Source organism: Triturus cristatus, chromosome 4_1 (genome assembly GCF_964204655.1).
Source record: "Triturus cristatus chromosome 4_1, aTriCri1.1, whole genome shotgun sequence".
In the NCBI taxonomy this organism is placed as follows: domain Eukaryota; kingdom Metazoa; phylum Chordata; class Amphibia; order Caudata; family Salamandridae; genus Triturus; species Triturus cristatus.
In genome coordinates this window covers 107,266,412-107,291,142 of record NC_140585.1, presented here as the reverse complement: position 1 = coordinate 107,291,142, position 24,731 = coordinate 107,266,412, and the positions used below count along the sequence as shown (strand labels likewise).

The following is a 24,731-nucleotide window of genomic DNA, read 5'->3' as shown; positions in this document are numbered from 1 at the left end:
GAAGAAGTTTGTCATGCAGTTGGGGTGAGAGCCCCACTTAAATAGTCAGACATTTGCTTTGGAAAAATCTTTGAACTATGCATAGTTTGCGCATTTCAAGAAAATCGGAGAATTTTGCATTCCAAAAGAAGGAAATAAATGCCCTCTCTGAGGATCGAACTCAGGACCTTCAGATTATGAGACTGACGCGCTGCCTACTGCGCTAAGAAGGCTGTATATAGGCATCTGTACATAAGACCATGAAGATCATCCAGGTACAAGGCTGAAGGATTTTCCTGACTGACATTGTATACTGCAGAGTCGAATGGGGTGATGTGGCCGTCGGTTCAATGCAGGGTTTCCAATCATACAGTCAAACCTTGCAGAAGTGGGGATGTAGCTCAGTGGTAGAGCGCATGCTTTGCATGTATGAGGCCCCGGGTTCAATCCCCGGCATCTCCAGACTTTTGCCATGCTTACCTTGGATTTTGGGCCGAAAGCTAGGCTGGCATCATGATGAAGGAAGAGATATGTCCTCCAACCGGGATGAGGACCCCGCTTAATCTGTCAGACGTTTGCCTTGAAAAATCCCATGAAATGGGGCTATCTCATTTTTGATGATTATAGATCAAAAGAATCCTACTTGTTGAAGACATCAAAGTGATGATTCATCTTGACAACCATAATGCTTTGATGATAGAAATCTGTCGCATCTCTCTTGATCATTGGTAAGGGTTCTTCTTCTAAACCAGAGACTCTTTACAGTAGCTTTTAGAAAAACGGAATATTTTGTTTATCTCAATCACCTTCAATCTACAGATTTTTCCGTTCTCTTTCCTTTTGAAAATGCATCCAAAATGCACGTTCTTGATGCTGGGTGCGTAGTAATGACTCCCATAACTTTCTGTCATTTCTTTCATGGTTCCGCGCAGCCATCCATTTGCCACCAATGCTGCCCAAGGTCTTTGTATCAAAGTTCCTTTCCTTTCTGTAAAATTGAAATTTGGAGCACCCCTGCTTATCCCCAAGCCAAGACAGAACATGAACTTTGGTCTGAAATCCTCCTTTGGGGTGATAAGACGTACCTTACAGTGTGCTCTAAGAACTGGTGACTTTGAGAGGGAGCTGCAGGTAATGTTCATGATTTTCATCGATCTGCTCCTGATCCCCACCCCCACAACCTTTCTTGAGCGAGAGATAATTACAGCGCTGAAAGATACTTCAGCCACTCCTTCGATAGCTCAGTTGGTAGAGCGGAGGACTGTAGCATAAAGTCAGACATCCTTAGGTCGCTGGTTCAAATCCGGCTCGAAGGATTTTTTGCTTCGATTTCCATATCTTTCACTTTTATTCAAACAATACCTTCCATTGATTATGATCGAGACTTTGCAGTCCCTGGGTTTCAGGGATTCCTTGCATCCATCAAACAGCTCGAGTGCAAAAGTGGGGATGTAGCTCAGTGGTAGAGCGCATGCTTTGCATGTATGAGGTCCCGGGTTCAATCCCCGGCATCTCCAGGAGCCTCTGTTCCTTATCTTGGCTTTTTTCCAGAAGGCTAGCCTGCCATCATGCAGAAAGAAGAAGTTTGTCATGCAGTTGGGGTGAGAGCCCCACTTAAATAGTCAGACATTTGCTTTGGAAAAATCTTTGAACTAGGCATAGTTTGCGCATTTCAAGAAAATCGGAGAATTTTGCATTCCAAAAGAAGGAAATAAATGCCCTCTCTGAGGATCGAACTCAGGACCTTCAGATTATGAGACTGACGCGCTGCCTACTGCGCTAAGAAGGCTGTATATAGGCATCTGTACATAAGACCATGAAGATCATCCAGGTACAAGGCTGAAGGATTTTCCTGACTGACATTGTATACTGCAGAGTCGAATGGGGTGATGTGGCCGTCGGTTCAATGCAGGGTTTCCAATCATACAGTCAAACCTTGCAGAAGTGGGGATGTAGCTCAGTGGTAGAGCGCATGCTTTGCATGTATGAGGCCCCGGGTTCAATCCCCGGCATCTCCAGACTTTTGCCATGCTTACCTTGGATTTTGGGCCGAAAGCTAGGCTGGCATCATGATGAAGGAAGAGATATGTCCTCCAACCGGGATGAGGACCCCGCTTAATCTGTCAGACGTTTGCCTTGAAAAATCCCATGAAATGGGGCTATCTCATTTTTGATGATTATAGATCAAAAGAATCCTACTTGTTGAAGACATCAAAGTGATGATTCATCTTGACAACCATAATGCTTTGATGATAGAAATCTGTCGCATCTCTCTTGATCATTGGTAAGGGTTCTTCTTCTAAACCAGAGACTCTTTACAGTAGCTTTTAGAAAAACGGAATATTTTGTTTATCTCAATCACCTTCAATCTACAGATTTTTCCGTTCTCTTTCCTTTTGAAAATGCATCCAAAATGCACGTTCTTGATGCTGGGTGCGTAGTAATGACTCCCATAACTTTCTGTCATTTCTTTCATGGTTCCGCGCAGCCATCCATTTGCCACCAATGCTGCCCAAGGTCTTTGTATCAAAGTTCCTTTCCTTTCTGTAAAATTGAAATTTGGAGCACCCCTGCTTATCCCCAAGCCAAGACAGAACATGAACTTTGGTCTGAAATCCTCCTTTGGGGTGATAAGACGTACCTTACAGTGTGCTCTAAGAACTGGTGACTTTGAGAGGGAGCTGCAGGTAATGTTCATGATTTTCATCGATCTGCTCCTGATCCCCACCCCCACAACCTTTCTTGAGCGAGAGATAATTACAGCGCTGAAAGATACTTCAGCCACTCCTTCGATAGCTCAGTTGGTAGAGCGGAGGACTGTAGCATAAAGTCAGACATCCTTAGGTCGCTGGTTCAAATCCGGCTCGAAGGATTTTTTGCTTCGATTTCCATATCTTTCACTTTTATTCAAACAATACCTTCCATTGATTATGATCGAGACTTTGCAGTCCCTGGGTTTCAGGGATTCCTTGCATCCATCAAACAGCTCGAGTGCAAAAGTGGGGATGTAGCTCAGTGGTAGAGCGCATCCTTTGCATGTATGAGGTCCCGGGTTCAATCCCCGGCATCTCCAGGAGCCTCTGTTCCTTATCTTGGCTTTTTTCCAGAAGGCTAGCCTGCCATCATGCAGAAAGAAGAAGTTTGTCATGCAGTTGGGGTGAGAGCCCCACTTAAATAGTCAGACATTTGCTTTGGAAAAATCTTTGAACTAGGCATAGTTTGCGCATTTCAAGAAAATCGGAGAATTTTGCATTCCAAAAGAAGGAAATAAATGCCCTCTCTGAGGATCGAACTCAGGACCTTCAGATTATGAGACTGACGCGCTGCCTACTGCGCTAAGAAGGCTGTATATAGGCATCTGTACATAAGACCATGAAGATCATCCAGGTACAAGGCTGAAGGATTTTCCTGACTGACATTGTATACTGCAGAGTCGAATGGGGTGATGTGGCCGTCGGTTCAATGCAGGGTTTCCAATCATACAGTCAAACCTTGCAGAAGTGGGGATGTAGCTCAGTGGTAGAGCGCATGCTTTGCATGTATGAGGCCCCGGGTTCAATCCCCGGCATCTCCAGACTTTTGCCATGCTTACCTTGGATTTTGGGCCGAAAGCTAGGCTGGCATCATGATGAAGGAAGAGATATGTCCTCCAACCGGGATGAGGACCCCGCTTAATCTGTCAGACGTTTGCCTTGAAAAATCCCATGAAATGGGGCTATCTCATTTTTGATGATTATAGATCAAAAGAATCCTACTTGTTGAAGACATCAAAGTGATGATTCATCTTGACAACCATAATGCTTTGATGATAGAAATCTGTCGCATCTCTCTTGATCATTGGTAAGGGTTCTTCTTCTAAACCAGAGACTCTTTACAGTAGCTTTTAGAAAAACGGAATATTTTGTTTATCTCAATCACCTTCAATCTACAGATTTTTCCGTTCTCTTTCCTTTTGAAAATGCATCCAAAATGCACTTTCTTGATGCTGGGTGCGTAGTAATGACTCCCATAACTTTCTGTCATTTCTTTCATGGTTCCGCGCAGCCATCCATTTGCCACCAATGCTGCCCAAGGTCTTTGTATCAAAGTTCCTTTCCTTTCTGTAAAATTGAAATTTGGAGCACCCCTGCTTATCCCCAAGCCAAGACAGAACATGAACTTTGGTCTGAAATCCTCCTTTGGGGTGATAAGACGTACCTTACAGTGTGCTCTAAGAACTGGTGACTTTGAGAGGGAGCTGCAGGTAATGTTCATGATTTTCATCGATCTGCTCCTGATCCCCACCCCCACAACCTTTCTTGAGCGAGAGATAATTACAGCGCTGAAAGATACTTCAGCCACTCCTTCGATAGCTCAGTTGGTAGAGCGGAGGACTGTAGCATAAAGTCAGACATCCTTAGGTCGCTGGTTCAAATCCGGCTCGAAGGATTTTGTGCTTCGATTTCCATATATTTCACTTTTATTCAAACAATACCTTCCATTGATTATGATCGAGACTTTGCAGTCCCTGGGTTTCAGGGATTCCTTGCATCCATCAAACAGCTCGAGTGCAAAAGTGGGGATGTAGCTCAGTGGTAGAGCGCATGCTTTGCATGTATGAGGTCCCGGGTTCAATCCCCGGCATCTCCAGGAGCCTCTGTTCCTTATCTTGGCTTTTTTCCAGAAGGCTAGCCTGCCATCATGCAGAAAGAAGAAGTTTGTCATGCAGTTGGGGTGAGAGCCCCACTTAAATAGTCAGACATTTGCTTTGGAAAAATCTTTGAACTAGGCATAGTTTGCGCATTTCAAGAAAATCGGAGAATTTTGCATTCCAAAAGAAGGAAATAAATGCCCTCTCTGAGGATCGAACTCAGGACCTTCAGATTATGAGACTGACGCGCTGCCTACTGCGCTAAGAAGGCTGTATATAGGCATCTGTACATAAGACCATGAAGATCATCCAGGTACAAGGCTGAAGGATTTTCCTGACTGACATTGTATACTGCAGAGTCGAATGGGGTGATGTGGCCGTCGGTTCAATGCAGGGTTTCCAATCATACAGTCAAACCTTGCAGAAGTGGGGATGTAGCTCAGTGGTAGAGCGCATGCTTTGCATGTATGAGGCCCCGGGTTCAATCCCCGGCATCTCCAGACTTTTGCCATGCTTACCTTGGATTTTGGGCCGAAAGCTAGGCTGGCATCATGATGAAGGAAGAGATATGTCCTCCAACCGGGATGAGGACCCCGCTTAATCTGTCAGACGTTTGCCTTGAAAAATCCCTTGAAATGGGGCTATCTCATTTTTGATGATTATAGATCAAAAGAATCCTACTTGTTGAAGACATCAAAGTGATGATTCATCTTGACAACCATAATGCTTTGATGATAGAAATCTGTCGCATCTCTCTTGATCATTGGTAAGGGTTCTTCTTCTAAACCAGAGACTCTTTACAGTAGCTTTTAGAAAAACGGAATATTTTGTTTATCTCAATCACCTTCAATCTACAGATTTTTCCGTTCTCTTTCCTTTTGAAAATGCATCCAAAATGCACGTTCTTGATGCTGGGTGCGTAGTAATGACTCCCATAACTTTCTGTCATTTCTTTCATGGTTCCGCGCAGCCATCCATTTGCCACCAATGCTGCCCAAGGTCTTTGTATCAAAGTTCCTTTCCTTTCTGTAAAATTGAAATTTGGAGCACCCCTGCTTATCCCCAAGCCAAGACAGAACATGAACTTTGGTCTGAAATCCTCCTTTGGGGTGATAAGACGTACCTTACAGTGTGCTCTAAGAACTGGTGACTTTGAGAGGGAGCTGCAGGTAATGTTCATGATTTTCATCGATCTGCTCCTGATCCCCACCCCCACAACCTTTCTTGAGCGAGAGATAATTACAGCGCTGAAAGATACTTCAGCCACTCCTTCGATAGCTCAGTTGGTAGAGCGGAGGACTGTAGCATAAAGTCAGACATCCTTAGGTCGCTGGTTCAAATCCGGCTCGAAGGATTTTTTGCTTCGATTTCCATATCTTTCACTTTTATTCAAACAATACCTTCCATTGATTATGATCGAGACTTTGCAGTCCCTGGGTTTCAGGGATTCCTTGCATCCATCAAACAGCTCGAGTGCAAAAGTGGGGATGTAGCTCAGTGGTAGAGCGCATGCTTTGCATGTATGAGGTCCCGGGTTCAATCCCCGGCATCTCCAGGAGCCTCTGTTCCTTATCTTGGCTTTTTTCCAGAAGGCTAGCCTGCCATCATGCAGAAAGAAGAAGTTTGTCATGCAGTTGGGGTGAGAGCCCCACTTAAATAGTCAGACATTTGCTTTGGAAAAATCTTTGAACTAGGCATAGTTTGCGCATTTCAAGAAAATCGGAGAATTTTGCATTCCAAAAGAAGGAAATAAATGCCCTCTCTGAGGATCGAACTCAGGACCTTCAGATTATGAGACTGACGCGCTGCCTACTGCGCTAAGAAGGCTGTATATAGGCATCTGTACATAAGACCATGAAGATCATCCAGGTACAAGGCTGAAGGATTTTCCTGACTGACATTGTATACTGCAGAGTCGAATGGGGTGATGTGGCCGTCGGTTCAATGCAGGGTTTCCAATCATACAGTCAAACCTTGCAGAAGTGGGGATGTAGCTCAGTGGTAGAGCGCATGCTTTGCATGTATGAGGCCCCGGGTTCAATCCCCGGCATCTCCAGACTTTTGCCATGCTTACCTTGGATTTTGGGCCGAAAGCTAGGCTGGCATCATGATGAAGGAAGAGATATGTCCTCCAACCGGGATGAGGACCCCGCTTAATCTGTCAGACGTTTGCCTTGAAAAATCCCATGAAATGGGGCTATCTCATTTTTGATGATTATAGATCAAAAGAATCCTACTTGTTGAAGACATCAAAGTGATGATTCATCTTGACAACCATAATGCTTTGATGATAGAAATCTGTCGCATCTCTCTTGATCATTGGTAAGGGTTCTTCTTCTAAACCAGAGACTCTTTACAGTAGCTTTTAGAAAAACGGAATATTTTGTTTATCTCAATCACCTTCAATCTACAGATTTTTCCGTTCTCTTTCCTTTTGAAAATGCATCCAAAATGCACTTTCTTGATGCTGGGTGCGTAGTAATGACTCCCATAACTTTCTGTCATTTCTTTCATGGTTCCGCGCAGCCATCCATTTGCCACCAATGCTGCCCAAGGTCTTTGTATCAAAGTTCCTTTCCTTTCTGTAAAATTGAAATTTGGAGCACCCCTGCTTATCCCCAAGCCAAGACAGAACATGAACTTTGGTCTGAAATCCTCCTTTGGGGTGATAAGACGTACCTTACAGTGTGCTCTAAGAACTGGTGACTTTGAGAGGGAGCTGCAGGTAATGTTCATGATTTTCATCGATCTGCTCCTGATCCCCACCCCCACAACCTTTCTTGAGCGAGAGATAATTACAGCGCTGAAAGATACTTCAGCCACTCCTTCGATAGCTCAGTTGGTAGAGCGGAGGACTGTAGCATAAAGTCAGACATCCTTAGGTCGCTGGTTCAAATCCGGCTCGAAGGATTTTGTGCTTCGATTTCCATATATTTCACTTTTATTCAAACAATACCTTCCATTGATTATGATCGAGACTTTGCAGTCCCTGGGTTTCAGGGATTCCTTGCATCCATCAAACAGCTGGAGTGCAAAAGTGGGGATGTAGCTCAGTGGTAGAGCGCATGCTTTGCATGTATGAGGTCCCGGGTTCAATCCCCGGCATCTCCAGGAGCCTCTGTTCCTTATCTTGGCTTTTTTCCAGAAGGCTAGCCTGCCATCATGCAGAAAGAAGAAGTTTGTCATGCAGTTGGGGTGAGAGCCCCACTTAAATAGTCAGACATTTGCTTTGGAAAAATCTTTGAACTAGGCATAGTTTGCGCATTTCAAGAAAATCGGAGAATTTTGCATTCCAAAAGAAGGAAATAAATGCCCTCTCTGAGGATCGAACTCAGGACCTTCAGATTATGAGACTGACGCGCTGCCTACTGCGCTAAGAAGGCTGTATATAGGCATCTGTACATAAGACCATGAAGATCATCCAGGTACAAGGCTGAAGGATTTTCCTGACTGACATTGTATACTGCAGAGTCGAATGGGGTGATGTGGCCGTCGGTTCAATGCAGGGTTTCCAATCATACAGTCAAACCTTGCAGAAGTGGGGATGTAGCTCAGTGGTAGAGCGCATGCTTTGCATGTATGAGGCCCCGGGTTCAATCCCCGGCATCTCCAGACTTTTGCCATGCTTACCTTGGATTTTGGGCCGAAAGCTAGGCTGGCATCATGATGAAGGAAGAGATATGTCCTCCAACCGGGATGAGGACCCCGCTTAATCTGTCAGACGTTTGCCTTGAAAAATCCCATGAAATGGGGCTATCTCATTTTTGATGATTATAGATCAAAAGAATCCTACTTGTTGAAGACATCAAAGTGATGATTCATCTTGACAACCATAATGCTTTGATGATAGAAATCTGTCGCATCTCTCTTGATCATTGGTAAGGGTTCTTCTTCTAAACCAGAGACTCTTTACAGTAGCTTTTAGAAAAACGGAATATTTTGTTTATCTCAATCACCTTCAATCTACAGATTTTTCCGTTCTCTTTCCTTTTGAAAATGCATCCAAAATGCACGTTCTTGATGCTGGGTGCGTAGTAATGACTCCCATAACTTTCTGTCATTTCTTTCATGGTTCCGCGCAGCCATCCATTTGCCACCAATGCTGCCCAAGGTCTTTGTATCAAAGTTCCTTTCCTTTCTGTAAAATTGAAATTTGGAGCACCCCTGCTTATCCCCAAGCCAAGACAGAACATGAACTTTGGTCTGAAATCCTCCTTTGGGGTGATAAGACGTACCTTACAGTGTGCTCTAAGAACTGGTGACTTTGAGAGGGAGCTGCAGGTAATGTTCATGATTTTCATCGATCTGCTCCTGATCCCCACCCCCACAACCTTTCTTGAGCGAGAGATAATTACAGCGCTGAAAGATACTTCAGCCACTCCTTCGATAGCTCAGTTGGTAGAGCGGAGGACTGTAGCATAAAGTCAGACATCCTTAGGTCGCTGGTTCAAATCCGGCTCGAAGGATTTTTTGCTTCGATTTCCATATCTTTCACTTTTATTCAAACAATACCTTCCATTGATTATGATCGAGACTTTGCAGTCCCTGGGTTTCAGGGATTCCTTGCATCCATCAAACAGCTCGAGTGCAAAAGTGGGGATGTAGCTCAGTGGTAGAGCGCATGCTTTGCATGTATGAGGTCCCGGGTTCAATCCCCGGCATCTCCAGGAGCCTCTGTTCCTTATCTTGGCTTTTTTCCAGAAGGCTAGCCTGCCATCATGCAGAAAGAAGAAGTTTGTCATGCAGTTGGGGTGAGAGCCCCACTTAAATAGTCAGACATTTGCTTTGGAAAAATCTTTGAACTAGGCATAGTTTGCGCATTTCAAGAAAATCGGAGAATTTTGCATTCCAAAAGAAGGAAATAAATGCCCTCTCTGAGGATCGAACTCAGGACCTTCAGATTATGAGACTGACGCGCTGCCTACTGCGCTAAGAAGGCTGTATATAGGCATCTGTACATAAGACCATGAAGATCATCCAGGTACAAGGCTGAAGGATTTTCCTGACTGACATTGTATACTGCAGAGTCGAATGGGGTGATGTGGCCGTCGGTTCAATGCAGGGTTTCCAATCATACAGTCAAACCTTGCAGAAGTGGGGATGTAGCTCAGTGGTAGAGCGCATGCTTTGCATGTATGAGGCCCCGGGTTCAATCCCCGGCATCTCCAGACTTTTGCCATGCTTACCTTGGATTTTGGGCCGAAAGCTAGGCTGGCATCATGATGAAGGAAGAGATATGTCCTCCAACCGGGATGAGGACCCCGCTTAATCTGTCAGACGTTTGCCTTGAAAAATCCCATGAAATGGGGCTATCTCATTTTTGATGATTATAGATCAAAAGAATCCTACTTGTTGAAGACATCAAAGTGATGATTCATCTTGACAACCATAATGCTTTGATGATAGAAATCTGTCGCATCTCTCTTGATCATTGGTAAGGGTTCTTCTTCTAAACCAGAGACTCTTTACAGTAGCTTTTAGAAAAACGGAATATTTTGTTTATCTCAATCACCTTCAATCTACAGATTTTTCCGTTCTCTTTCCTTTTGAAAATGCATCCAAAATGCACGTTCTTGATGCTGGGTGCGTAGTAATGACTCCCATAACTTTCTGTCATTTCTTTCATGGTTCCGCGCAGCCATCCATTTGCCACCAATGCTGCCCAAGGTCTTTGTATCAAAGTTCCTTTCCTTTCTGTAAAATTGAAATTTGGAGCACCCCTGCTTATCCCCAAGCCAAGACAGAACATGAACTTTGGTCTGAAATCCTCCTTTGGGGTGATAAGACGTACCTTACAGTGTGCTCTAAGAACTGGTGACTTTGAGAGGGAGCTGCAGGTAATGTTCATGATTTTCATCGATCTGCTCCTGATCCCCACCCCCACAACCTTTCTTGAGCGAGAGATAATTACAGCGCTGAAAGATACTTCAGCCACTCCTTCGATAGCTCAGTTGGTAGAGCGGAGGACTGTAGCATAAAGTCAGACATCCTTAGGTCGCTGGTTCAGATCCGGCTCGAAGGATTTTGTGCTTCGATTTCCATATATTTCACTTTTATTCAAACAATACCTTCCATTGATTATGATCGAGACTTTGCAGTCCCTGGGTTTCAGGGATTCCTTGCATCCATCAAACAGCTCGAGTGCAAAAGTGGGGATGTAGCTCAGTGGTAGAGCGCATGCTTCGCATGTATGAGGTCCCGGGTTCAATCCCCGGCATCTCCAGGAGCATCTGTTCCTTATCTTGGCTTTTTTCCAGAAGGCTAGCCTGCCATCATGCAGAAAGAAGAAGTTTGTCATGCAGTTGGGGTGAGAGCCCCACTTAAATAGTCAGACATTTGCTTTGGAAAAATCTTTGAACTAGGCATAGTTTGCGCATTTCAAGAAAATCGGAGAATTTTGCATTCCAAAAGAAGGAAATAAATGCCCTCTCTGAGGATCGAACTCAGGACCTTCAGATTATGAGACTGACGCGCTGCCTACTGCGCTAAGAAGACTGTATATAGGCATCTGTACATAAGACCATGAAGATCATCCAGGTACAAGGCTGAAGGATTTTCCTGACTGACATTGTATACTGCAGAGTCGAATGGGGTGATGTGGCCGTCGGTTCAATGCAGGGTTTCCAATCATACAGTCAAACCTTGCAGAAGTGGGGATGTAGCTCAGTGGTAGAGCGCATGCTTTGCATGTATGAGGCCCCGGGTTCAATCCCCGGCATCTCCAGACTTTTGCCATGCTTACCTTGGATTTTGGGCCGAAAGCTAGGCTGGCATCATGATGAAGGAAGAGATATGTCCTCCAACCGGGATGAGGACCCCGCTTAATCTGTCAGACGTTTGCCTTGAAAAATCCCATGAAATGGGGCTATCTCATTTTTGATGATTATAGATCAAAAGAATCCTACTTGTTGAAGACATCAAAGTGATGATTCATCTTGACAACCATAATGCTTTGATGATAGAAATCTGTCGCATCTCTCTTGATCATTGGTAAGGGTTCTTCTTCTAAACCAGAGACTCTTTACAGTAGCTTTTAGAAAAACGGAATATTTTGTTTATCTCAATCACCTTCAATCTACAGATTTTTCCGTTCTCTTTCCTTTTGAAAATGCATCCAAAATGCACGTTCTTGATGCTGGGTGCGTAGTAATGACTCCCATAACTTTCTGTCATTTCTTTCATGGTTCCGCGCAGCCATCCATTTGCCACCAATGCTGCCCAAGGTCTTTGTATCAAAGTTCCTTTCCTTTCTGTAAAATTGAAATTTGGAGCACCCCTGCTTATCCCCAAGCCAAGACAGAACATGAACTTTGGTCTGAAATCCTCCTTTGGGGTGATAAGACGTACCTTACAGTGTGCTCTAAGAACTGGTGACTTTGAGAGGGAGCTGCAGGTAATGTTCATGATTTTCATCGATCTGCTCCTGATCCCCACCCCCACAACCTTTCTTGAGCGAGAGATAATTACAGCGCTGAAAGATACTTCAGCCACTCCTTCGATAGCTCAGTTGGTAGAGCGGAGGACTGTAGCATAAAGTCAGACATCCTTAGGTCGCTGGTTCAGATCCGGCTCGAAGGATTTTGTGCTTCGATTTCCATATATTTCACTTTTATTCAAACAATACCTTCCATTGATTATGATCGAGACTTTGCAGTCCCTGGGTTTCAGGGATTCCTTGCATCCATCAAACAGCTCGAGTGCAAAAGTGGGGATGTAGCTCAGTGGTAGAGCGCATGCTTCGCATGTATGAGGTCCCGGGTTCAATCCCCGGCATCTCCAGGAGCCTCTGTTCCTTATCTTGGCTTTTTTCCAGAAGGCTAGCCTGCCATCATGCAGAAAGAAGAAGTTTGTCATGCAGTTGGGGTGAGAGCCCCACTTAAATAGTCAGACATTTGCTTTGGAAAAATCTTTGAACTAGGCATAGTTTGCGCATTTCAAGAAAATCGGAGAATTTTGCATTCCAAAAGAAGGAAATAAATGCCCTCTCTGAGGATCGAACTCAGGACCTTCAGATTATGAGACTGACGCGCTGCCTACTGCGCTAAGAAGACTGTATATAGGCATCTGTACATAAGACCATGAAGATCATCCAGGTACAAGGCTGAAGGATTTTCCTGACTGACATTGTATACTGCAGAGTCGAATGGGGTGATGTGGCCGTCGGTTCAATGCAGGGTTTCCAATCATACAGTCAAACCTTGCAGAAGTGGGGATGTAGCTCAGTGGTAGAGCGCATGCTTTGCATGTATGAGGCCCCGGGTTCAATCCCCGGCATCTCCAGACTTTTGCCATGCTTACCTTGGATTTTGGGCCGAAAGCTAGGCTGGCATCATGATGAAGGAAGAGATATGTCCTCCAACCGGGATGAGGACCCCGCTTAATCTGTCAGACGTTTGCCTTGAAAAATCCCATGAAATGGGGCTATCTCATTTTTGATGATTATAGATCAAAAGAATCCTACTTGTTGAAGACATCAAAGTGATGATTCATCTTGACAACCATAATGCTTTGATGATAGAAATCTGTCGCATCTCTCTTGATCATTGGTAAGGGTTCTTCTTCTAAACCAGAGACTCTTTACAGTAGCTTTTAGAAAAACGGAATATTTTGTTTATCTCAATCACCTTCAATCTACAGATTTTTCCGTTCTCTTTCCTTTTGAAAATGCATCCAAAATGCACGTTCTTGATGCTGGGTGCGTAGTAATGACTCCCATAACTTTCTGTCATTTCTTTCATGGTTCCGCGCAGCCATCCATTTGCCACCAATGCTGCCCAAGGTCTTTGTATCAAAGTTCCTTTCCTTTCTGTAAAATTGAAATTTGGAGCACCCCTGCTTATCCCCAAGCCAAGACAGAACATGAACTTTGGTCTGAAATCCTCCTTTGGGGTGATAAGACGTACCTTACAGTGTGCTCTAAGAACTGGTGACTTTGAGAGGGAGCTGCAGGTAATGTTCATGATTTTCATTGATCTGCTCCTGATCCCCACCCCCACAACCTTTCTTGAGCGAGAGATAATTACAGCGCTGAAAGATACTTCAGCCACTCCTTCGATAGCTCAGTTGGTAGAGCGGAGGACTGTAGCATAAAGTCAGACATCCTTAGGTCGCTGGTTCAGATCCGGCTCGAAGGATTTTGTGCTTCGATTTCCATATATTTCACTTTTATTCAAACAATACCTTCCATTGATTATGATCGAGACTTTGCAGTCCCTGGGTTTCAGGGATTCCTTGCATCCATCAAACAGCTCGAGTGCAAAAGTGGGGATGTAGCTCAGTGGTAGAGCGCATGCTTCGCATGTATGAGGTCCCGGGTTCAATCCCCGGCATCTCCAGGAGCCTCTGTTCCTTATCTTGGCTTTTTTCCAGAAGGCTAGCCTGCCATCATGCAGAAAGAAGAAGTTTGTCATGCAGTTGGGGTGAGAGCCCCACTTAAATAGTCAGACATTTGCTTTGGAAAAATCTTTGAACTAGGCATAGTTTGCGCATTTCAAGAAAATCGGAGAATTTTGCATTCCAAAAGAAGGAAATAAATGCCCTCTCTGAGGATCGAACTCAGGACCTTCAGATTATGAGACTGACGCGCTGCCTACTGCGCTAAGAAGACTGTATATAGGCATCTGTACATAAGACCATGAAGATCATCCAGGTACAAGGCTGAAGGATTTTCCTGACTGACATTGTATACTGCAGAGTCGAATGGGGTGATGTGGCCGTCGGTTCAATGCAGGGTTTCCAATCATACAGTCAAACCTTGCAGAAGTGGGGATGTAGCTCAGTGGTAGAGCGCATGCTTTGCATGTATGAGGCCCCGGGTTCAATCCCCGGCATCTCCAGACTTTTGCCATGCTTACCTTGGATTTTGGGCCGAAAGCTAGGCTGGCATCATGATGAAGGAAGAGATATGTCCTCCAACCGGGATGAGGACCCCGCTTAATCTGTCAGACGTTTGCCTTGAAAAATCCCATGAAATGGGGCTATCTCATTTTTGATGATTATAGATCAAAAGAATCCTACTTGTTGAAGACATCAAAGTGATGATTCATCTTGACAACCATAATGCTTTGATGATAGAAATCTGTCGCATCTCTCTTGATCATTGGTAAGGGTTCTTCTTCTAAACCAGAGACTCTTTACAGTAGCTTTTAGAAAAACGGAATATTTTGTTTATCTCAATCACCTTCAATCTACAGATTTTTCCGTTCTCTTTCCTTTTGAAAATGCATCCAAAATGCACGTTCTTGATGCTGGGTGCGTAGTAATGACTCCCATAACTTTCTGTCATTTCTTTCATGGTTCCGCGCAGCCATCCATTTGCCACCAATGCTGCCCAAGGTCTTTGTATCAAAGTTCCTTTCCTTTCTGTAAAATTGAAATTTGGAGCACCCCTGCTTATCCCCAAGCCAAGACAGAACATGAACTTTGGTCTGAAATCCTCCTTTGGGGTGATAAGACGTACCTTACAGTGTGCTCTAAGAACTGGTGACTTTGAGAGGGAGCTGCAGGTAATGTTCATGATTTTCATCGATCTGCTCCTGATCCCCACCCCCACAACCTTTCTTGAGCGAGAGATAATTACAGCGCTGAAAGATACTTCAGCCACTCCTTCGATAGCTCAGTTGGTAGAGCGGAGGACTGTAGCATAAAGTCAGACATCCTTAGGTCGCTGGTTCAAATCCGGCTCGAAGGATTTTTTGCTTCGATTTCCATATCTTTCACTTTTATTCAAACAATACCTTCCATTGATTATGATCGAGACTTTGCAGTCCCTGGGTTTCAGGGATTCCTTGCATCCATCAAACAGCTCGAGTGCAAAAGTGGGGATGTAGCTCAGTGGTAGAGCGCATGCTTTGCATGTATGAGGTCCCGGGTTCAATCCCCGGCATCTCCAGGAGCCTCTGTTCCTTATCTTGGCTTTTTTCCAGAAGGCTAGCCTGCCATCATGCAGAAAGAAGAAGTTTGTCATGCAGTTGGGGTGAGAGCCCCACTTAAATAGTCAGACATTTGCTTTGGAAAAATCTTTGAACTAGGCATAGTTTGCGCATTTCAAGAAAATCGGAGAATTTTGCATTCCAAAAGAAGGAAATAAATGCCCTCTCTGAGGATCGAACTCAGGACCTTCAGATTATGAGACTGACGCGCTGCCTACTGCGCTAAGAAGGCTGTATATAGGCATCTGTACATAAGACCATGAAGATCATCCAGGTACAAGGCTGAAGGATTTTCCTGACTGACATTGTATACTGCAGAGTCGAATGGGGTGATGTGGCCGTCGGTTCAATGCAGGGTTTCCAATCATACAGTCAAACCTTGCAGAAGTGGGGATGTAGCTCAGTGGTAGAGCGCATGCTTTGCATGTATGAGGCCCCGGGTTCAATCCCCGGCATCTCCAGACTTTTGCCATGCTTACCTTGGATTTTGGGCCGAAAGCTAGGCTGGCATCATGATGAAGGAAGAGATATGTCCTCCAACCGGGATGAGGACCCCGCTTAATCTGTCAGACGTTTGCCTTGAAAAATCCCATGAAATGGGGCTATCTCATTTTTGATGATTATAGATCAAAAGAATCCTACTTGTTGAAGACATCAAAGTGATGATTCATCTTGACAACCATAATGCTTTGATGATAGAAATCTGTCGCATCTCTCTTGATCATTGGTAAGGGTTCTTCTTCTAAACCAGAGACTCTTTACAGTAGCTTTTAGAAAAACGGAATATTTTGTTTATCTCAATCACCTTCAATCTACAGATTTTTCCGTTCTCTTTCCTTTTGAAAATGCATCCAAAATGCACGTTCTTGATGCTGGGTGCGTAGTAATGACTCCCATAACTTTCTGTCATTTCTTTCATGGTTCCGCGCAGCCATCCATTTGCCACCAATGCTGCCCAAGGTCTTTGTATCAAAGTTCCTTTCCTTTCTGTAAAATTGAAATTTGGAGCACCCCTGCTTATCCCCAAGCCAAGACAGAACATGAACTTTGGTCTGAAATCCTCCTTTGGGGTGATAAGACGTACCTTACAGTGTGCTCTAAGAACTGGTGACTTTGAGAGGGAGCTGCAGGTAATGTTCATGATTTTCATCGATCTGCTCCTGATCCCCACCCCCACAACCTTTCTTGAGCGAGAGATAATTACAGCGCTGAAAGATACTTCAGCCACTCCTTCGATAGCTCAGTTGGTAGAGCGGAGGACTGTAGCATAAAGTCAGACATCCTTAGGTCGCTGGTTCAAATCCGGCTCGAAGGATTTTTTGCTTCGATTTCCATATCTTTCACTTTTATTCAAACAATACCTTCCATTGATTATGATCGAGACTTTGCAGTCCCTGGGTTTCAGGGATTCCTTGCATCCATCAAACAGCTCGAGTGCAAAAGTGGGGATGTAGCTCAGTGGTAGAGCGCATGCTTTGCATGTATGAGGTCCCGGGTTCAATCCCCGGCATCTCCAGGAGCCTCTGTTCCTTATCTTGGCTTTTTTCCAGAAGGCTAGCCTGCCATCATGCAGAAAGAAGAAGTTTGTCATGCAGTTGGGGTGAGAGCCCCACTTAAATAGTCAGACATTTGCTTTGGAAAAATCTTTGAACTAGGCATAGTTTGCGCATTTCAAGAAAATCGGAGAATTTTGCATTCCAAAAGAAGGAAATAAATGCCCTCTCTGAGGATCGAACTCAGGACCTTCAGATTATGAGACTGACGCGCTGCCTACTGCGCTAAGAAGGCTGTATATAGGCATCTGTACATAAGACCATGAAGATCATCCAGGTACAAGGCTGAAGGATTTTCCTGACTGACATTGTATACTGCAGAGTCGAATGGGGTGATGTGGCCGTCGGTTCAATGCAGGGTTTCCAATCATACAGTCAAACCTTGCAGAAGTGGGGATGTAGCTCAGTGGTAGAGCGCATGCTTTGCATGTATGAGGCCCCGGGTTCAATCCCCGGCATCTCCAGACTTTTGCCATGCTTACCTTGGATTTTGGGCCGAAAGCTAGGCTGGCATCATGATGAAGGAAGAGATATGTCCTCCAACCGGGATGAGGACCCCGCTTAATCTGTCAGACGTTTGCCTTGAAAAATCCCATGAAATGGGGCTATCTCATTTTTGATGATTATAGATCAAAAGAATCCTACTTGTTGAAGACATCAAAGTGATGATTCATCTTGACAACCATAATGCTTTGATGATAGAAATCTGTCGCATCTCTCTTGATCATTGGTAAGGGTTCTTCTTCTAAACCAGAGACTCTTTACAGTAGCTTTTAGAAAAACGGAATATTTTGTTTATCTCAATCACCTTCAATCTACAGATTTTTCCGTTCTCTTTCCTTTTGAAAATGCATCCAAAATGCACGTTCTTGATGCTGGGTGCGTAGTAATGACTCCCATAACTTTCTGTCATTTCTTTCATGGTTCCGCGCAGCCATCCATTTGCCACCAATGCTGCCCAAGGTCTTTGTATCAAAGTTCCTTTCCTTTCTGTAAAATTGAAATTTGGAGCACCCCTGCTTATCCCCAAGCCAAGACAGAACATGAACTTTGGTCTGAAATCCTCCTTTGGGGTGATAAGACGTACCTTACAGTGTGCTCTAAGAACTGGTGACTTTGAGAGGGAGCTGCAGGTAATGTTCATGATTTTCATCGATCTGCTCCTGATCCCCACCCCCACAACCTTTCTTGAGCGAGAGATAATTACAGCGCTGAAAGATACTTCAGCCACTCCTTCGATAGCTCAGTTGGTAGAGCGGAGGACTGTAGCATAAAGTCAGACATCCTTAGGTCGCTGGTTCAGATCCGGCTCGAAGGATTTTGTGCTTCGATTTCCATATATTTCACTTTTATTCAAACAATACCTTCCATTGATTATGATCGAGACTTTGCAGTCCCTGGGTTTCAGGGATTCCTTGCATCCATCAAACAGCTCGAGTGCAAAAGTGGGGATGTAGCTCAGTGGTAGAGCGCATGCTTCGCATGTATGAGGTCCCGGGTTCAATCCCCGGCATCTCCAGGAGCCTCTGTTCCTTATCTTGGCTTTTTTCCAGAAGGCTAGCCTGCCATCATGCAGAAAGAAGAAGTTTGTCATGCAGTTGGGGTGAGAGCCCCACTTAAATAGTCAGACATTTGCTTTGGAAAAATCTTTGAACTAGGCATAGTTTGCGCATTTCAAGAAAATCGGAGAATTTTGCATTCCAAAAGAAGGAAATAAATGCCCTCTCTGAGGATCGAACTCAGGACCTTCAGATTATGAGACTGACGCGCTGCCTACTGCGCTAAGAAGACTGTATATAGGCATCTGTACATAAGACCATGAAGATCATCCAGGTACAAGGCTGAAGGATTTTCCTGACTGACATTGTATACTGCAGAGTCGAATGGGGTGATGTGGCCGTCGGTTCAATGCAGGGTTTCCAATCATACAGTCAAACCTTGCAGAAGTGGGGATGTAGCTCAGTGGTAGAGCGCATGCTTTGCATGTATGAGGCCCCGGGTTCAATCCCCGGCATCTCCAGACTTTTGCCATGCTTACCTTGGATTTTGGGCCGAAAGCTAGGCTGGCATCATGATGAAGGAAGAGATATGTCCTCCAACCGGGATGAGGACCCCGCTTAATCTGTCAGACGTTTGCCTTGAAAAATCCCATGAAATGGGGCTATCTCATTTTTGATGATTATAGATCAAAAGAATCCTACTTGTTGAAGACATCAAAGTGATGATTCATCTTGACAACCATAATGCTTTGATGATAGAAATCTGTCGCATCTCTCTTGATCATTGGTAAGGGTTCTTCTTCTAAACCAGAGACTCTTTACAGTAGCTTTTAGAAAAACGGAATATTTTGTTTATCTCAATCACCTTCAATCTACAGATTTTTCCGTTCTCTTTCCTTTTGAAAATGCATCCAAAATGCACGTTCTTGATGCTGGGTGCGTAGTAATGACTCCCATAACTTTCTGTCATTTCTTTCATGGTTCCGCGCAGCCATCCATTTGCCACCAATGCTGCCCAAGGTCTTTGTATCAAAGTTCCTTTCCTTTCTGTAAAATTGAAATTTGGAGCACCCCTGCTTATCCCCAAGCCAAGACAGAACATGAACTTTGGTCTGAAATCCTCCTTTGGGGTGATAAGACGTACCTTACAGTGTGCTCTAAGAACTGGTGACTTTGAGAGGGAGCTGCAGGTAATGTTCATGATTTTCATCGATCTGCTCCTGATCCCCACCCCCACAACCTTTCTTGAGCGAGAGATAATTACAGCGCTGAAAGATACTTCAGCCACTCCTTCGATAGCTCAGTTGGTAGAGCGGAGGACTGTAGCATAAAGTCAGACATCCTTAGGTCGCTGGTTCAAATCCGGCTCGAAGGATTTTTTGCTTCGATTTCCATATCTTTCACTTTTATTCAAACAATACCTTCCATTGATTATGATCGAGACTTTGCAGTCCCTGGGTTTCAGGGATTCCTTGCATCCATCAAACAGCTCGAGTGCAAAAGTGGGGATGTAGCTCAGTGGTAGAGCGCATGCTTTGCATGTATGAGGTCCCGGGTTCAATCCCCGGCATCTCCAGGAGCCTCTGTTCCTTATCTTGGCTTTTTTCCAGAAGGCTAGCCTGCCATCATGCAGAAAGAAGAAGTTTGTCATGCAGTTGGGGTGAGAGCCCCACTTAAATAGTCAGACATTTGCTTTGGAAAAATCTTTGAACTAGGCATAGTTTGCGCATTTCAAGAAAATCGGAGAATTTTGCATTCCAAAAGAAGGAAATAAATGCCCTCTCTGAGGATCGAACTCAGGACCTTCAGATTATGAGACTGACGCGCTGCCTACTGCGCTAAGAAGGCTGTATATAGGCATCTGTACATAAGACCATGAAGATCATCCAGGTACAAGGCTGAAGGATTTTCCTGACTGACATTGTATACTGCAGAGTCGAATGGGGTGATGTGGCCGTCGGTTCAATGCAGGGTTTCCAATCATACAGTCAAACCTTGCAGAAGTGGGGATGTAGCTCAGTGGTAGAGCGCATGCTTTGCATGTATGAGGCCCCGGGTTCAATCCCCGGCATCTCCAGACTTTTGCCATGCTTACCTTGGATTTTGGGCCGAAAGCTAGGCTGGCATCATGATGAAGGAAGAGATATGTCCTCCAACCGGGATGAGGACCCCGCTTAATCTGTCAGACGTTTGCCTTGAAAAATCCCATGAAATGGGGCTATCTCATTTTTGATGATTATAGATCAAAAGAATCCTACTTGTTGAAGACATCAAAGTGATGATTCATCTTGACAACCATAATGCTTTGATGATAGAAATCTGTCGCATCTCTCTTGATCATTGGTAAGGGTTCTTCTTCTAAACCAGAGACTCTTTACAGTAGCTTTTAGAAAAACGGAATATTTTGTTTATCTCAATCACCTTCAATCTACAGATTTTTCCGTTCTCTTTCCTTTTGAAAATGCATCCAAAATGCACGTTCTTGATGCTGGGTGCGTAGTAATGACTCCCATAACTTTCTGTCATTTCTTTCATGGTTCCGCGCAGCCATCCATTTGCCACCAATGCTGCCCAAGGTCTTTGTATCAAAGTTCCTTTCCTTTCTGTAAAATTGAAATTTGGAGCACCCCTGCTTATCCCCAAGCCAAGACAGAACATGAACTTTGGTCTGAAATCCTCCTTTGGGGTGATAAGACGTACCTTACAGTGTGCTCTAAGAACTGGTGACTTTGAGAGGGAGCTGCAGGTAATGTTCATGATTTTCATCGATCTGCTCCTGATCCCCACCCCCACAACCTTTCTTGAGCGAGAGATAATTACAGCGCTGAAAGATACTTCAGCCACTCCTTCGATAGCTCAGTTGGTAGAGCGGAGGACTGTAGCATAAAGTCAGACATCATTAGGTCGCTGGTTCAGATCCGGCTCGAAGGATTTTGTGCTTCGATTTCCATATATTTCACTTTTATTCAAACAATACCTTCCATTGATTATGATCGAGACTTTGCAGTCCCTGGGTTTCAGGGATTCCTTGCATCCATCAAACAGCTCGAGTGCAAAAGTGGGGATGTAGCTCAGTGGTAGAGCGCATGCTTCGCATGTATGAGGTCCTGGGTTCAATCCCCGGCATCTCCAGGAGCCTCTGTTCCTTATCTTGGCTTTTTTCCAGAAGGCTAGCCTGCCATCATGCAGAAAGAAGAAGTTTGTCATGCAGTTGGGGTGAGAGCCCCACTTAAATAGTCAGACATTTGCTTTGGAAAAATCTTTGAACTAGGCATAGTTTGCGCATTTCAAGAAAATCGGAGAATTTTGCATTCCAAAAGAAGGAAATAAATGCCCTCTCTGAGGATCGAACTCAGGACCTTCAGATTATGAGACTGACGCGCTGCCTACTGCGCTAAGAAGGCTGTATATAGGCATCTGTACATAAGACCATGAAGATCATCCAGGTACAAGGCTGAAGGATTTTCCTGACTGACATTGTATACTGCAGAGTCGAATGGGGTGATGTGGCCGTCGGTTCAATGCAGGGTTTCCAATCATACAGTCAAACCTTGCAGAAGTGGGGATGTAGCTCAGTGGTAGAGCGCATGCTTTGCATGTATGAGGCCCCGGGTTCAATCCCCGGCATCTCCAGACTTTTGCCATGCTTACCTTGGATTTTGGGCCGAAAGCTAGGCTGGCATCATGATGAAGGAAGAGATATGTCCTCCAACCGGGATGAGGACCCCGCTTAATCTGTCAGACGTTTGCCTTGAAAAATCCCATGAAATGGGGCTATCTCATTTTTGATGATTATAGATCAAAAGAATCCTACTTGTTGAAGACATCAAAGTGATGATTCATCTTGACAACCATAATGCTTTGATGATAGAAATCTGTCGCATCTCTCTTGATCATTGGTAAGGGTTCTTCTTCTAAACCAGAGACTCTTTACAGTAGCTTTTAGAAAAACGGAATATTTTGTTTATCTCAATCACCTTCAATCTACAGATTTTTCCGTTCTCTTTCCTTTTGAAAATGCATCCAAAATGCACGTTCTTGATGCTGGGTGCGTAGTAATGACTCCCATAACTTTCTGTCATTTCTTTCATGGTTCCGCGCAGCCATCCATTTGCCACCAATGCTGCCCAAGGTCTTTGTATCAAAGTTCCTTTCCTTTCTGTAAAATTGAAATTTGGAGCACCCCTGCTTATCCCCAAGCCAAGACAGAACATGAACTTTGGTCTGAAATCCTCCTTTGGGGTGATAAGACGTACCTTACAGTGTGCTCTAAGAACTGGTGACTTTGAGAGGGAGCTGCAGGTAATGTTCATGATTTTCATCGATCTGCTCCTGATCCCCACCCCCACAACCTTTCTTGAGCGAGAGATAATTACAGCGCTGAAAGATACTTCAGCCACTCCTTCGATAGCTCAGTTGGTAGAGCGGAGGACTGTAGCATAAAGTCAGACATCCTTAGGTCGCTGGTTCAAATCCGGCTCGAAGGATTTTTTGCTTCGATTTCCATATCTTTCACTTTTATTCAAACAATACCTTCCATTGATTATGATCGAGACTTTGCAGTCCCTGGGTTTCAGGGATTCCTTGCATCCATCAAACAGCTCGAGTGCAAAAGTGGGGATGTAGCTCAGTGGTAGAGCGCATGCTTTGCATGTATGAGGTCCCGGGTTCAATCCCCGGCATCTCCAGGAGCCTCTGTTCCTTATCTTGGCTTTTTTCCAGAAGGCTAGCCTGCCATCATGCAGAAAGAAGAAGTTTGTCATGCAGTTGGGGTGAGAGCCCCACTTAAATAGTCAGACATTTGCTTTGGAAAAATCTTTGAACTAGGCATAGTTTGCGCATTTCAAGAAAATCGGAGAATTTTGCATTCCAAAAGAAGGAAATAAATGCCCTCTCTGAGGATCGAACTCAGGACCTTCAGATTATGAGACTGACGCGCTGCCTACTGCGCTAAGAAGGCTGTATATAGGCATCTGTACATAAGACCATGAAGATCATCCAGGTACAAGGCTGAAGGATTTTCCTGACTGACATTGTATACTGCAGAGTCGAATGGGGTGATGTGGCCGTCGGTTCAATGCAGGGTTTCCAATCATACAGTCAAACCTTGCAGAAGTGGGGATGTAGCTCAGTGGTAGAGCGCATGCTTTGCATGTATGAGGCCCCGGGTTCAATCCCCGGCATCTCCAGACTTTTGCCATGCTTACCTTGGATTTTGGGCCGAAAGCTAGGCTGGCATCATGATGAAGGAAGAGATATGTCCTCCAACCGGGATGAGGACCCCGCTTAATCTGTCAGACGTTTGCCTTGAAAAATCCCATGAAATGGGGCTATCTCATTTTTGATGATTATAGATCAAAAGAATCCTACTTGTTGAAGACATCAAAGTGATGATTCATCTTGACAACCATAATGCTTTGATGATAGAAATCTGTCGCATCTCTCTTGATCATTGGTAAGGGTTCTTCTTCTAAACCAGAGACTCTTTACAGTAGCTTTTAGAAAAACGGAATATTTTGTTTATCTCAATCACCTTCAATCTACAGATTTTTCCGTTCTCTTTCCTTTTGAAAATGCATCCAAAATGCACGTTCTTGATGCTGGGTGCGTAGTAATGACTCCCATAACTTTCTGTCATTTCTTTCATGGTTCCGCGCAGCCATCCATTTGCCACCAATGCTGCCCAAGGTCTTTGTATCAAAGTTCCTTTCCTTTCTGTAAAATTGAAATTTGGAGCACCCCTGCTTATCCCCAAGCCAAGACAGAACATGAACTTTGGTCTGAAATCCTCCTTTGGGGTGATAAGACGTACCTTACAGTGTGCTCTAAGAACTGGTGACTTTGAGAGGGAGCTGCAGGTAATGTTCATGATTTTCATCGATCTGCTCCTGATCCCCACCCCCACAACCTTTCTTGAGCGAGAGATAATTACAGCGCTGAAAGATACTTCAGCCACTCCTTCGATAGCTCAGTTGGTAGAGCGGAGGACTGTAGCATAAAGTCAGACATCCTTAGGTCGCTGGTTCAAATCCGGCTCGAAGGATTTTTTGCTTCGATTTCCATATCTTTCACTTTTATTCAAACAATACCTTCCATTGATTATGATCGAGACTTTGCAGTCCCTGGGTTTCAGGGATTC

At 44.4% G+C, this 24,731-nt stretch overlaps 52 non-coding genes across 52 annotated transcripts; 40 read left to right on the top strand and 12 right to left on the bottom strand.

Moving 5' to 3' along the window:
* Positions 1–139: 139 nt before the first annotated feature.
* TRNAM-CAU (transfer RNA methionine (anticodon CAU)) lies at positions 140–212 on the bottom strand. The gene has a single exon. It is a non-coding gene; the product is annotated as a tRNA-Met (tRNA).
* A 157-nt stretch (positions 213–369) lies between these two features.
* TRNAA-UGC (transfer RNA alanine (anticodon UGC)) lies at positions 370–441 on the top strand. Its single transcript has one exon. It is a non-coding gene; the product is annotated as a tRNA-Ala (tRNA).
* Positions 442–1,209: 768 nt separating this feature from the next.
* On the top strand, positions 1,210–1,295 carry TRNAY-GUA (transfer RNA tyrosine (anticodon GUA)). Its single transcript is given in 2 exon segments — positions 1,210–1,246; positions 1,260–1,295. It is a non-coding gene; the product is annotated as a tRNA-Tyr (tRNA).
* Positions 1,296–1,424: 129 nt separating this feature from the next.
* TRNAA-UGC (transfer RNA alanine (anticodon UGC)) lies at positions 1,425–1,496 on the top strand. Its single transcript has one exon. It is a non-coding gene; the product is annotated as a tRNA-Ala (tRNA).
* Positions 1,497–1,695: 199 nt separating this feature from the next.
* TRNAM-CAU (transfer RNA methionine (anticodon CAU)) lies at positions 1,696–1,768 on the bottom strand. Its single transcript has one exon. It is a non-coding gene; the product is annotated as a tRNA-Met (tRNA).
* A 157-nt stretch (positions 1,769–1,925) lies between these two features.
* On the top strand, positions 1,926–1,997 carry TRNAA-UGC (transfer RNA alanine (anticodon UGC)). The gene has a single exon. It is a non-coding gene; the product is annotated as a tRNA-Ala (tRNA).
* Positions 1,998–2,765: 768 nt separating this feature from the next.
* TRNAY-GUA (transfer RNA tyrosine (anticodon GUA)) lies at positions 2,766–2,851 on the top strand. Its single transcript is given in 2 exon segments — positions 2,766–2,802; positions 2,816–2,851. It is a non-coding gene; the product is annotated as a tRNA-Tyr (tRNA).
* A 400-nt stretch (positions 2,852–3,251) lies between these two features.
* Positions 3,252–3,324, bottom strand: TRNAM-CAU (transfer RNA methionine (anticodon CAU)). The gene has a single exon. It is a non-coding gene; the product is annotated as a tRNA-Met (tRNA).
* Positions 3,325–3,481: 157 nt separating this feature from the next.
* Positions 3,482–3,553, top strand: TRNAA-UGC (transfer RNA alanine (anticodon UGC)). The gene has a single exon. It is a non-coding gene; the product is annotated as a tRNA-Ala (tRNA).
* A 768-nt stretch (positions 3,554–4,321) lies between these two features.
* On the top strand, positions 4,322–4,407 carry TRNAY-GUA (transfer RNA tyrosine (anticodon GUA)). The gene is given in 2 exon segments: positions 4,322–4,358; positions 4,372–4,407. It is a non-coding gene; the product is annotated as a tRNA-Tyr (tRNA).
* A 129-nt stretch (positions 4,408–4,536) lies between these two features.
* On the top strand, positions 4,537–4,608 carry TRNAA-UGC (transfer RNA alanine (anticodon UGC)). Its single transcript has one exon. It is a non-coding gene; the product is annotated as a tRNA-Ala (tRNA).
* A 199-nt stretch (positions 4,609–4,807) lies between these two features.
* TRNAM-CAU (transfer RNA methionine (anticodon CAU)) lies at positions 4,808–4,880 on the bottom strand. The gene has a single exon. It is a non-coding gene; the product is annotated as a tRNA-Met (tRNA).
* Positions 4,881–5,037: 157 nt separating this feature from the next.
* TRNAA-UGC (transfer RNA alanine (anticodon UGC)) lies at positions 5,038–5,109 on the top strand. Its single transcript has one exon. It is a non-coding gene; the product is annotated as a tRNA-Ala (tRNA).
* A 768-nt stretch (positions 5,110–5,877) lies between these two features.
* Positions 5,878–5,963, top strand: TRNAY-GUA (transfer RNA tyrosine (anticodon GUA)). Its single transcript is given in 2 exon segments — positions 5,878–5,914; positions 5,928–5,963. It is a non-coding gene; the product is annotated as a tRNA-Tyr (tRNA).
* A 129-nt stretch (positions 5,964–6,092) lies between these two features.
* Positions 6,093–6,164, top strand: TRNAA-UGC (transfer RNA alanine (anticodon UGC)). The gene has a single exon. It is a non-coding gene; the product is annotated as a tRNA-Ala (tRNA).
* A 199-nt stretch (positions 6,165–6,363) lies between these two features.
* TRNAM-CAU (transfer RNA methionine (anticodon CAU)) lies at positions 6,364–6,436 on the bottom strand. Its single transcript has one exon. It is a non-coding gene; the product is annotated as a tRNA-Met (tRNA).
* A 157-nt stretch (positions 6,437–6,593) lies between these two features.
* Positions 6,594–6,665, top strand: TRNAA-UGC (transfer RNA alanine (anticodon UGC)). The gene has a single exon. It is a non-coding gene; the product is annotated as a tRNA-Ala (tRNA).
* A 768-nt stretch (positions 6,666–7,433) lies between these two features.
* Positions 7,434–7,519, top strand: TRNAY-GUA (transfer RNA tyrosine (anticodon GUA)). The gene is given in 2 exon segments: positions 7,434–7,470; positions 7,484–7,519. It is a non-coding gene; the product is annotated as a tRNA-Tyr (tRNA).
* Positions 7,520–7,648: 129 nt separating this feature from the next.
* Positions 7,649–7,720, top strand: TRNAA-UGC (transfer RNA alanine (anticodon UGC)). Its single transcript has one exon. It is a non-coding gene; the product is annotated as a tRNA-Ala (tRNA).
* A 199-nt stretch (positions 7,721–7,919) lies between these two features.
* Positions 7,920–7,992, bottom strand: TRNAM-CAU (transfer RNA methionine (anticodon CAU)). Its single transcript has one exon. It is a non-coding gene; the product is annotated as a tRNA-Met (tRNA).
* Positions 7,993–8,149: 157 nt separating this feature from the next.
* On the top strand, positions 8,150–8,221 carry TRNAA-UGC (transfer RNA alanine (anticodon UGC)). Its single transcript has one exon. It is a non-coding gene; the product is annotated as a tRNA-Ala (tRNA).
* Positions 8,222–8,989: 768 nt separating this feature from the next.
* Positions 8,990–9,075, top strand: TRNAY-GUA (transfer RNA tyrosine (anticodon GUA)). The gene is given in 2 exon segments: positions 8,990–9,026; positions 9,040–9,075. It is a non-coding gene; the product is annotated as a tRNA-Tyr (tRNA).
* A 129-nt stretch (positions 9,076–9,204) lies between these two features.
* TRNAA-UGC (transfer RNA alanine (anticodon UGC)) lies at positions 9,205–9,276 on the top strand. The gene has a single exon. It is a non-coding gene; the product is annotated as a tRNA-Ala (tRNA).
* Positions 9,277–9,475: 199 nt separating this feature from the next.
* TRNAM-CAU (transfer RNA methionine (anticodon CAU)) lies at positions 9,476–9,548 on the bottom strand. Its single transcript has one exon. It is a non-coding gene; the product is annotated as a tRNA-Met (tRNA).
* A 157-nt stretch (positions 9,549–9,705) lies between these two features.
* On the top strand, positions 9,706–9,777 carry TRNAA-UGC (transfer RNA alanine (anticodon UGC)). The gene has a single exon. It is a non-coding gene; the product is annotated as a tRNA-Ala (tRNA).
* Positions 9,778–10,760: 983 nt separating this feature from the next.
* Positions 10,761–10,832, top strand: TRNAA-CGC (transfer RNA alanine (anticodon CGC)). Its single transcript has one exon. It is a non-coding gene; the product is annotated as a tRNA-Ala (tRNA).
* Positions 10,833–11,261: 429 nt separating this feature from the next.
* Positions 11,262–11,333, top strand: TRNAA-UGC (transfer RNA alanine (anticodon UGC)). The gene has a single exon. It is a non-coding gene; the product is annotated as a tRNA-Ala (tRNA).
* Positions 11,334–12,316: 983 nt separating this feature from the next.
* TRNAA-CGC (transfer RNA alanine (anticodon CGC)) lies at positions 12,317–12,388 on the top strand. The gene has a single exon. It is a non-coding gene; the product is annotated as a tRNA-Ala (tRNA).
* A 429-nt stretch (positions 12,389–12,817) lies between these two features.
* On the top strand, positions 12,818–12,889 carry TRNAA-UGC (transfer RNA alanine (anticodon UGC)). The gene has a single exon. It is a non-coding gene; the product is annotated as a tRNA-Ala (tRNA).
* Positions 12,890–13,872: 983 nt separating this feature from the next.
* Positions 13,873–13,944, top strand: TRNAA-CGC (transfer RNA alanine (anticodon CGC)). Its single transcript has one exon. It is a non-coding gene; the product is annotated as a tRNA-Ala (tRNA).
* Positions 13,945–14,373: 429 nt separating this feature from the next.
* On the top strand, positions 14,374–14,445 carry TRNAA-UGC (transfer RNA alanine (anticodon UGC)). Its single transcript has one exon. It is a non-coding gene; the product is annotated as a tRNA-Ala (tRNA).
* A 768-nt stretch (positions 14,446–15,213) lies between these two features.
* On the top strand, positions 15,214–15,299 carry TRNAY-GUA (transfer RNA tyrosine (anticodon GUA)). The gene is given in 2 exon segments: positions 15,214–15,250; positions 15,264–15,299. It is a non-coding gene; the product is annotated as a tRNA-Tyr (tRNA).
* A 129-nt stretch (positions 15,300–15,428) lies between these two features.
* Positions 15,429–15,500, top strand: TRNAA-UGC (transfer RNA alanine (anticodon UGC)). The gene has a single exon. It is a non-coding gene; the product is annotated as a tRNA-Ala (tRNA).
* Positions 15,501–15,699: 199 nt separating this feature from the next.
* Positions 15,700–15,772, bottom strand: TRNAM-CAU (transfer RNA methionine (anticodon CAU)). The gene has a single exon. It is a non-coding gene; the product is annotated as a tRNA-Met (tRNA).
* A 157-nt stretch (positions 15,773–15,929) lies between these two features.
* TRNAA-UGC (transfer RNA alanine (anticodon UGC)) lies at positions 15,930–16,001 on the top strand. The gene has a single exon. It is a non-coding gene; the product is annotated as a tRNA-Ala (tRNA).
* Positions 16,002–16,769: 768 nt separating this feature from the next.
* TRNAY-GUA (transfer RNA tyrosine (anticodon GUA)) lies at positions 16,770–16,855 on the top strand. The gene is given in 2 exon segments: positions 16,770–16,806; positions 16,820–16,855. It is a non-coding gene; the product is annotated as a tRNA-Tyr (tRNA).
* Positions 16,856–16,984: 129 nt separating this feature from the next.
* On the top strand, positions 16,985–17,056 carry TRNAA-UGC (transfer RNA alanine (anticodon UGC)). Its single transcript has one exon. It is a non-coding gene; the product is annotated as a tRNA-Ala (tRNA).
* A 199-nt stretch (positions 17,057–17,255) lies between these two features.
* TRNAM-CAU (transfer RNA methionine (anticodon CAU)) lies at positions 17,256–17,328 on the bottom strand. Its single transcript has one exon. It is a non-coding gene; the product is annotated as a tRNA-Met (tRNA).
* Positions 17,329–17,485: 157 nt separating this feature from the next.
* Positions 17,486–17,557, top strand: TRNAA-UGC (transfer RNA alanine (anticodon UGC)). The gene has a single exon. It is a non-coding gene; the product is annotated as a tRNA-Ala (tRNA).
* A 983-nt stretch (positions 17,558–18,540) lies between these two features.
* TRNAA-CGC (transfer RNA alanine (anticodon CGC)) lies at positions 18,541–18,612 on the top strand. Its single transcript has one exon. It is a non-coding gene; the product is annotated as a tRNA-Ala (tRNA).
* Positions 18,613–19,041: 429 nt separating this feature from the next.
* Positions 19,042–19,113, top strand: TRNAA-UGC (transfer RNA alanine (anticodon UGC)). Its single transcript has one exon. It is a non-coding gene; the product is annotated as a tRNA-Ala (tRNA).
* Positions 19,114–19,881: 768 nt separating this feature from the next.
* On the top strand, positions 19,882–19,967 carry TRNAY-GUA (transfer RNA tyrosine (anticodon GUA)). The gene is given in 2 exon segments: positions 19,882–19,918; positions 19,932–19,967. It is a non-coding gene; the product is annotated as a tRNA-Tyr (tRNA).
* Positions 19,968–20,096: 129 nt separating this feature from the next.
* On the top strand, positions 20,097–20,168 carry TRNAA-UGC (transfer RNA alanine (anticodon UGC)). Its single transcript has one exon. It is a non-coding gene; the product is annotated as a tRNA-Ala (tRNA).
* A 199-nt stretch (positions 20,169–20,367) lies between these two features.
* On the bottom strand, positions 20,368–20,440 carry TRNAM-CAU (transfer RNA methionine (anticodon CAU)). The gene has a single exon. It is a non-coding gene; the product is annotated as a tRNA-Met (tRNA).
* Positions 20,441–20,597: 157 nt separating this feature from the next.
* On the top strand, positions 20,598–20,669 carry TRNAA-UGC (transfer RNA alanine (anticodon UGC)). The gene has a single exon. It is a non-coding gene; the product is annotated as a tRNA-Ala (tRNA).
* A 1,254-nt stretch (positions 20,670–21,923) lies between these two features.
* TRNAM-CAU (transfer RNA methionine (anticodon CAU)) lies at positions 21,924–21,996 on the bottom strand. The gene has a single exon. It is a non-coding gene; the product is annotated as a tRNA-Met (tRNA).
* Positions 21,997–22,153: 157 nt separating this feature from the next.
* On the top strand, positions 22,154–22,225 carry TRNAA-UGC (transfer RNA alanine (anticodon UGC)). The gene has a single exon. It is a non-coding gene; the product is annotated as a tRNA-Ala (tRNA).
* A 768-nt stretch (positions 22,226–22,993) lies between these two features.
* On the top strand, positions 22,994–23,079 carry TRNAY-GUA (transfer RNA tyrosine (anticodon GUA)). The gene is given in 2 exon segments: positions 22,994–23,030; positions 23,044–23,079. It is a non-coding gene; the product is annotated as a tRNA-Tyr (tRNA).
* Positions 23,080–23,208: 129 nt separating this feature from the next.
* TRNAA-UGC (transfer RNA alanine (anticodon UGC)) lies at positions 23,209–23,280 on the top strand. The gene has a single exon. It is a non-coding gene; the product is annotated as a tRNA-Ala (tRNA).
* A 199-nt stretch (positions 23,281–23,479) lies between these two features.
* TRNAM-CAU (transfer RNA methionine (anticodon CAU)) lies at positions 23,480–23,552 on the bottom strand. Its single transcript has one exon. It is a non-coding gene; the product is annotated as a tRNA-Met (tRNA).
* A 157-nt stretch (positions 23,553–23,709) lies between these two features.
* Positions 23,710–23,781, top strand: TRNAA-UGC (transfer RNA alanine (anticodon UGC)). The gene has a single exon. It is a non-coding gene; the product is annotated as a tRNA-Ala (tRNA).
* Positions 23,782–24,549: 768 nt separating this feature from the next.
* Positions 24,550–24,635, top strand: TRNAY-GUA (transfer RNA tyrosine (anticodon GUA)). Its single transcript is given in 2 exon segments — positions 24,550–24,586; positions 24,600–24,635. It is a non-coding gene; the product is annotated as a tRNA-Tyr (tRNA).
* The last annotated feature ends 96 nt before the right edge of the window (positions 24,636–24,731 follow it).